At 40.4% G+C, this 7,280-nt stretch overlaps 1 long non-coding RNA gene across 1 annotated transcript in view; it reads right to left on the bottom strand.

Annotated features, from left to right (window-relative positions):
• Positions 1 to 993: 993 nt before the first annotated feature.
• LOC140476912 (uncharacterized) overlaps positions 994 to 7,280 on the bottom strand; it is a 43,781-nt gene continuing 37,494 nt past the window's right edge. Inside the window, exons 2-3 of the long non-coding RNA XR_011960624.1 lie at positions 2,204 to 2,278; positions 994 to 1,028 (exon numbers count right to left, since the gene is read on the bottom strand). This is a non-coding gene — a long non-coding RNA (uncharacterized lncRNA). The remainder of the gene's footprint in view (positions 1,029 to 2,203; positions 2,279 to 7,280) is intronic.

Below are 7,280 nucleotides of genomic sequence, written 5' to 3'. Positions count from 1 at the left end.
TATATTAGTTTGTTGGACAGAAAAGTGTTTTTAAATTTTGTCAATAAAAATGATGTTAATATTTTATTTGTTAGAACAATTATTCCAAAATTAATGTTGGTCTGGGGTAAAACAATCTGTTTTCCACTTTGCTACTGATCTTGTGCTTTCAATTTTATAAATGTGTGCAGTGCAACTTTAAGCAACACATCGCATAGAAGATATAAGATTTTATTGGGTTTGTTCCCTGAACATTTGTTTTCCTGGGAAAAGTTATTAAGTGACTCATTAATGTGAAGCTGCCATTGTCAGCATCTGTTGAGTGGTGTTAATGCACAGAGTGCTGCTCTGATTAATATTTGAGCAGCTATCATTCTCAAGGTCTCAACAACCTGATGGGGCCACATAGCAGCTGAGCTAGTGAAAGTTAGCTGATGTCTCTGAATATCATCACTACCTGTGGGGGTGTTGCCAAAATTTAAAGCACATTACCTTACAACTGGAACATTAATGCATTGAGTCACTTCTCTGGTTGGAATGAATACATATAAAACATGTGAAGGATTCCGGGAAGCTGAGTCCATTAAGGACAGCAAATAAAAAATAGCCAAGCTCACTTTGCCAAAGTCCTTGATAGCATCCACAGAGAGTAGCAAAGTATTGATATGGTTAGTAACGTGAATAATGTTCAATAGTGGTCTAAAATTATTCCCTCTAAACACCTTACTGTGATAAATCTGATCAAGTTCTTACTGCTGCAAGTTTTATGTCGTGGTTATATAAAATCTGACCTTCAGGCTGAATTCTCTTGCTTCCTCTTGCAGGCAGAAAGAGGGTGGTAGCATAACGAACACAGTGGGTCAGTATTTGTCATTGCATTCTCTCTGATATGTGGGACACTGCCACATTACTGTAGCACTGCACTAGGCAGCTCAGTGAATCTTCATTATATCAAGTTATATGGAACTTACTTTGCAGGAAATGGTCAGTCCATGTTGAACAGTAGGTACTTTGGCCTTTTGGAAATCCCCCAAACACAAAGTAAGATCCTACAAAGAAGAAACAATTTAAAGACCCTTGACTGGTGTTGATTGGTCAACCAAACATACTGAAACAATTATTGCTGATAAAATCATACCAATCACTCATTAAAGTAAAGAAACACTGTTTGCTGTCCAATATTTTAGAAGTCAATTCAGTAAATAGCTGTGAAACATGGCAGACTTGGCTTAGGCCCCTGCTCTGTATTGCATTGGTTAATATTGAGCCTGGTGATGGTAAAGACATTTCAGTTAACCCGGATTAGGGAAATAAAAACTGGGCAGAGTCCTATTCAAGTTTGTTACCGAATGATCCTACTGGAAACTTTTTGGAGAAATTTAGCCCAATGGATCAACAACCACAAACGAGGATCGCAGTGAAATTGACACGCGGTTAATTAAACAAAGCGCTATTGTGAAAGAGAAATTGACCAGGCTGACACAGCATTGATTCTCTGCACAGGTGGCCAGAATGCTCTTCCCAGAAGAGAAGATGCAGGCATGCTTTATAGGGGAACAACACAGAGATGATAATTATAAAGCAGTTACAGTACAATGATGGAAATTGGAAAGCAATTAAAACCAGAATAAACTGAATGGAAGTTAATCAAGCGTCCATCAGTAGCAATTCATTTGTAATTGACACAGGAGATTCCAGCCACCTATGTGAGTGGGTGAGAAGGTCTTTAGAGGATTCTTCCTTGTATTTCCCGTCCGTGTGAATATGTGTAAATGTCCCTTCACCCGACATTCGGGTGTGTCCATTGTGTTCCTCCCGTGAGTGAAGTTTTCAAGGGTCTGTCAGTCTGCCTCTTTGTATATGTAGTATTGGTTTCAATGGGAAATGAGCCTGCTCTTAGGGAATCGGGACACACAGTGCTAATCAGGGCTGGGAGCTTTACTGTGAAGGTTGTTTGGGGAGAATATTCTCTGGTCTGGGAGTAGCTTGACCATGTCTGGTTTCTATATTAGCCTGTTTGACCAAGACTGGGGCATTCTGGGTAGTTTCTGTATGTGTTGACATGCTTGATTTCTGTGTTTTGCAGGCCAGCTTCTGTTTTTTTTTATGTGGTCATGCTGTGGGTAGCAGATCTTTGTCCCACAAAATTGTAATTGTGTAAAGTTTGTGTTTCGACTCACCTACAATGCCCACTACAACAGTGAAATACATGATCAAGACTCACATTTAGAAAGCTGGCCAGTTGTATTTTAAGGCATCATATAACCATGAAATCATTTCCTGTAAGGACTCATCAGACCTGTAGGAGAAAGGAACAATTAGAGGTGAAAATAAAAGCATCTTTTGGCCATAACAAACTGCCATATGTAATTTTTACTTTGAAGACATTTGTGTAATAAACAATAGTAACATGATATCGAAAAGCCTACAAATACGCAAAATATATTGCCAACTGCTATGGTAAAAGTAATGTTCTTTAGTTTTTATCCAAAGAAGTGCACACATATAAACAATGTGGATTCTATACAGCAGAATTGCAGATATGCCAAGCTTGCGTTTTCATGTAGAATGCTGTACAAACTACTCTCAACCTCTATACCTTACCCAAATAGAAACAATTAGCTGAACAAGATTATTACATTATTCATTTCAAACACAAAAGCACTGTTCAGTCTATTGACCTATTCACCCAACACACTAACCACATCCAGTGTCTTCATGTTGAAACATCTTGCTTTTTCTTAATTTATGAACAAAACTTCCTAGTAGCTCATTTTAGCTACTGCTACATAATTATTACATAAACAAAGAAATGTGGTTGGTACAAAATCTGAAATAACAACAGAAAATGGTAGAAGCACTCATTAATTTGATGGCTTCTGTGAAGAGAGAGAGAGAGAAATTTAATATTTCAGATTGATGACCTTTTATCAGGTCTGGTTCCAGATGGCAATCCTAAAACCACCCTTCATAACATACTTTACTTTCTCCATCTCTTTCATTGTCTTATACACCTTTTGTTTTATGACTCCTATCGAACTTCTCATTTCATTAAAGCTTTTCAGTTCATTCTCACAGCCCTTCCTTTCAACACCACACCCAAATCCTACTTTTCAATATCACTGCCTCTGATAGCTGTCAAATCTCCTCTGTAACATTGTGCCACACAGTACATGGAATTCCAGCCTTGGCCATGCTAGGGTATAAGATACGAGGTTGGTTTGCTCGATTGGCTGGATACCTAGTTTGTGATGCAGAGTGATGCTAACATCATGGACTCAATTCCCACATGAAAGACTGTCCTTCTCACCCTGGCTCCCCCCCCCCACCCCCCCACTCACCCCCCACATTTTGAGGCATGATGACCCCCAGGTTAAACCACCACTGGTCATGTCTCTCTATAATGAGGGACCAGCCCTATAATCTGGTAAGACGATGGAAATTTTATTTTCAGAATAGAACAGCTTTAGCATAGTTCCTGGAAATCTGAACTTAAGTTGTTAACTAAATGTCAATAGTAGACAATATGATTGTGGGTTTTACTTTAGAAAATATAAAGATGTTCTCATGGAATCTGGAGCATTGTTGAATTTGGAGATGTACACTTAAAACCTGTTTTACTATATAATAAGTGTCAGACTGAATAAAGGTTGGCTGCAATATTTTTCTTTTCCAACTAACATCTTGAAATAAAGCAGAAATGTTTGGGCAATCAGTGAAATGAGTCAGCCAATATTCCCAGGAATCCTTAATGTTTCCCCTGAGTTCGTTCTATTTTACCCATGCAATGTATATATATATATTTTATTCATTCAAGGGCTTTGGCTTTACTGACTCATCGCATTAATTATCACTCCTAATTCCTCTTGAGAATGTGGTGGTGAGCTGCGTTCCATTTGGTGTAAGTACATCCACAGTTCTGTTAGGAAGGATGTTCCAACATTTGACCCAACAACGCTCAAGAAACAGCAGCATATTTCCATGTCAGGATGGGAATTAGCTTGGAGGGGAACTTACAGGTGGTGTTCTCATCTACCAGATGTCCTTGTCCTTCTAGATGATAGTGGTTTTGGATTTGGAAGGTGCTTACTAAAAGGCATTGATGAGTTTCAAACGTTGCTGCTACTGATGAGGAGTATTCCATCACACTCCTGATTTATCTGATATAGATGGTGACCAGACTTTGGGGAGTCAGGAGACAAGTTACTCACCATAGAATTCCTAGCCTCTGTACCTCCTTCTGATAAACAGTACTTTATATGTGTCTATATGAATTTAGGTTACATGCATTAAGACTAAAATTCCAAGTCTTTAATATACACCATAAATAGAAAAGGTCCCAGTAAAACTTCTATGATAGTTTATTTAACACTTGCCATTCATCATAACCCATTCACTTAGAGCTACAGATTGTACATCTCTAATCAGCCACTCGCTGGTTGGGCAAGCTCTGTGATCTGGTATGCTCTGACAACATGAACTCTGAGGTGTGTCTCGATTTCCAAAGAACTTACAGTGCTTCCAGCTTTTTGGAATTATACCAATGGGTAAGGTGATCTCTACAAAATAATTGCTTTTCTTCTCATTTAGTGGTGCACAGCACTTTCTAAACGTGTTTGAAAACCCCATGTTGGCTTCAACAGGTTACTTCCTGTGGTCTGGCAAATTTAATGGCGCAGATCCTGATGAAGGGCTTATGCCTGAAGTGTCGATTCTCCCTGCTCCTTGGATGCTGCCTGATGTGTTGTGCTTTTCCAGCACTGCACTCTCGACTCGAAATTCAACAGTGCAGCTAAGGCCAAGTCCCAATGGTGCTAGATGATAGAGACACAATCTGTATTCTTTGTTTTTTTTTGCATTAACCAATTATTTTCATCTACATCTACATTAAAACTTACTGAACTTTGTTTCTAAAGGGTGTTATCATGTAATACTTTATCAATCCCCTGTAATTGATAAAGCTCCAGAGACATGGGTGTGATTCCAGTCGCAAGCAGCTATTGGCGTGGAGTTTGCATGCTCTCCCCCTGTCTGTGTGGGTTTCCCCTGGGTGATCCAGTTTCCTCCCACAGTCCAAGGATGTGCAATTTAGGTCAATTAGCTATGGAAAGTGAAAGAGATCAGGGATAGGGTGGATTCTGGGGGGGAGACTGCTTTTTGGAGGGTTGGTACAGACTCGATAGGCCAAATGGCCTCTATCTGCACTGTCAGGATTCTGTGATGTTATTTACATTATATTCTGAGTTCCCATCAACCAAGGATATCAACACCACAAAAAAATCTGTGCTTTGTCAGACAAGATCTATCCTTTCAAAACCATAATTTATTTTGTTATTTGTTTCTGACTCCTTTCAGTTTGTAGTCATGGAGTTCAGTTGAATGGATCCAGAGTTAATCACTGTGTCTTTGTTGTTCTTCTTGATTGAGAGAACTGCATTTGCCTGTTTTCAATCAATTAAACTCTCTCTTTCCCTCTAAAATATTTGACAAATTATCTCCCTTGTTTCTATAAATATGCTGGATGCAATTCATACGTCCCAGTAGATTTACTTTTTGAAACCCCTTCAGCAAATTGAAACCCTCTGCTCTATAAATGTCAAAGTCTCAAGCATTTGCTTGATTTTGGATGGTATATTTATAATATATTCCAGAGTCAAAGTTTCCAGAATCCGTCATTCAAACTTTTAACCCTCTCCTTCTTACGTCCTTAAGGCCATAAGACATGAAGACACAGGAACAGAAGTAGACCATTCAGGTCATCAAGTCTGCTCTTCCAATAGAACCTCGGCAAGCCAGGCAGCATCAGGAGGTGGAGAAGTCAATGTTTCGGGTGTAAGCCTTCTTCAGGACTGGGGGTGGAACAGGGTGGAGAAGTGGGGATAGGTGAAGACAGGCAGAGGGTACGACCTGGTTGGTTGATGGGAGGAATGAATTTGGTTGGTGGTAGGGACGAGTGGAAGAGAAGGAGAGGGGCTGGGAAGAGAGTCGGGGGATGAGAAGGGAGGTTACTTGAACTTGGAGAACTCTGTGTTGAGTCCTCCAGGCTGTACTGTGCCCAGACGGAAGATGAGGTGTTGTTCCTCCAATTTGCGGTTTGATTTGTTTTGGCAATGGAGGAGGCCAAGGATGGTCATGTCGGAAAGGGAGTGGGAAGGGGAATTAAAATGGGCAGTGACTAGGAGGTCCAATTGGGCAGACCAAATGTAAACTGAGGGAACAGTTCACTGAGCATCTCAGCCAGGCCCGCAGGGGCCGACTGGACCTCCCAGTCACCGCCTATTTTAATTCCCCTTCCCTTTCCTTCCTCTCTGCCACTAACCAATTTCATTTCTCCAAGTGACCAACCAGGTTGTACCCACTACCTGTCTTCACCTATCCCCGCATCACCATCCTGCCTCTGCCACCCCCTTTATCTGCAGTTCCTCCTACACCCACCCCCAGTCCTGAAGAAGGGTTACAGCCATAATGTTGACTTGTCCACCTCCTGATGCTGCCTGGCTTGCTGTGTTCTTCCAGCCTCCTTCCTGCCTGTCTACTTTGGATTCCAGCACTGTAGTTTTTTTGATGCTTTCCAGTAGATCCAGGCTGATCTGATCATTCACAACTCCACTTTCCACCCTTTTCCCTGTAACTCTTGATTCCCTTACTGATTAAAAATCTGTTTATCTCACCCTTGAATATACTGTATTTAACAACCCAGCCTTGACTGTAAAGATCTTCACAGATTTACGACCCACTGAGAGAGAAATTCCTTCTCATTTGTATTTAGATAGGACTCCTTATTCTTAGGTAATGCCCTCTTGTCGTAGAATTTTTCACAAGGTGAAACAACTCTTCACACCTATCCTGTCAAGTCCCCTAGGAATCTTGTATGTTTCAAAAATGCTTCTCATTCTTCTAAATTCCAATAAGGACAGGAGCAATCGACTCAGCCACTCCAGATAAGACAATCCCTCTAAACCCAGTATCAGCCTAGTGAATCTTCTCTGGATTACCTTCAATGCCAGTAAGTATTTCTTGGAGAAGGGGACCGAAAATGTTGAACTAGTCTTCTATGGCCTATGGTCTTCAAAAAGATTCAGTAATCCTTTCACTTTTGCTGCCTGTCCATACTTTCTTCCTATCGGATGAACCTTTGGTGTTTGAGGTTCAATTCTCAAAAGCATCCTCTAATCATCCATTACATTTTCAGCAGAAAATTCATGGGAATCCTAAAGAGGTGTCATTAATACAATTTTTATCCTTTTCCAGCAATCCTTCCATTCCTAATCTTTTTATGAAGTAATTTTGACCCATCTATG

This window comes from Chiloscyllium punctatum, chromosome 5 (genome assembly GCF_047496795.1).
Source record: "Chiloscyllium punctatum isolate Juve2018m chromosome 5, sChiPun1.3, whole genome shotgun sequence".
NCBI classification, from domain to species: domain Eukaryota; kingdom Metazoa; phylum Chordata; class Chondrichthyes; order Orectolobiformes; family Hemiscylliidae; genus Chiloscyllium; species Chiloscyllium punctatum.
The sequence above is the reverse complement of the archived record's forward strand: the minus strand, read 5'-3'. Positions and strand labels throughout refer to the sequence as shown.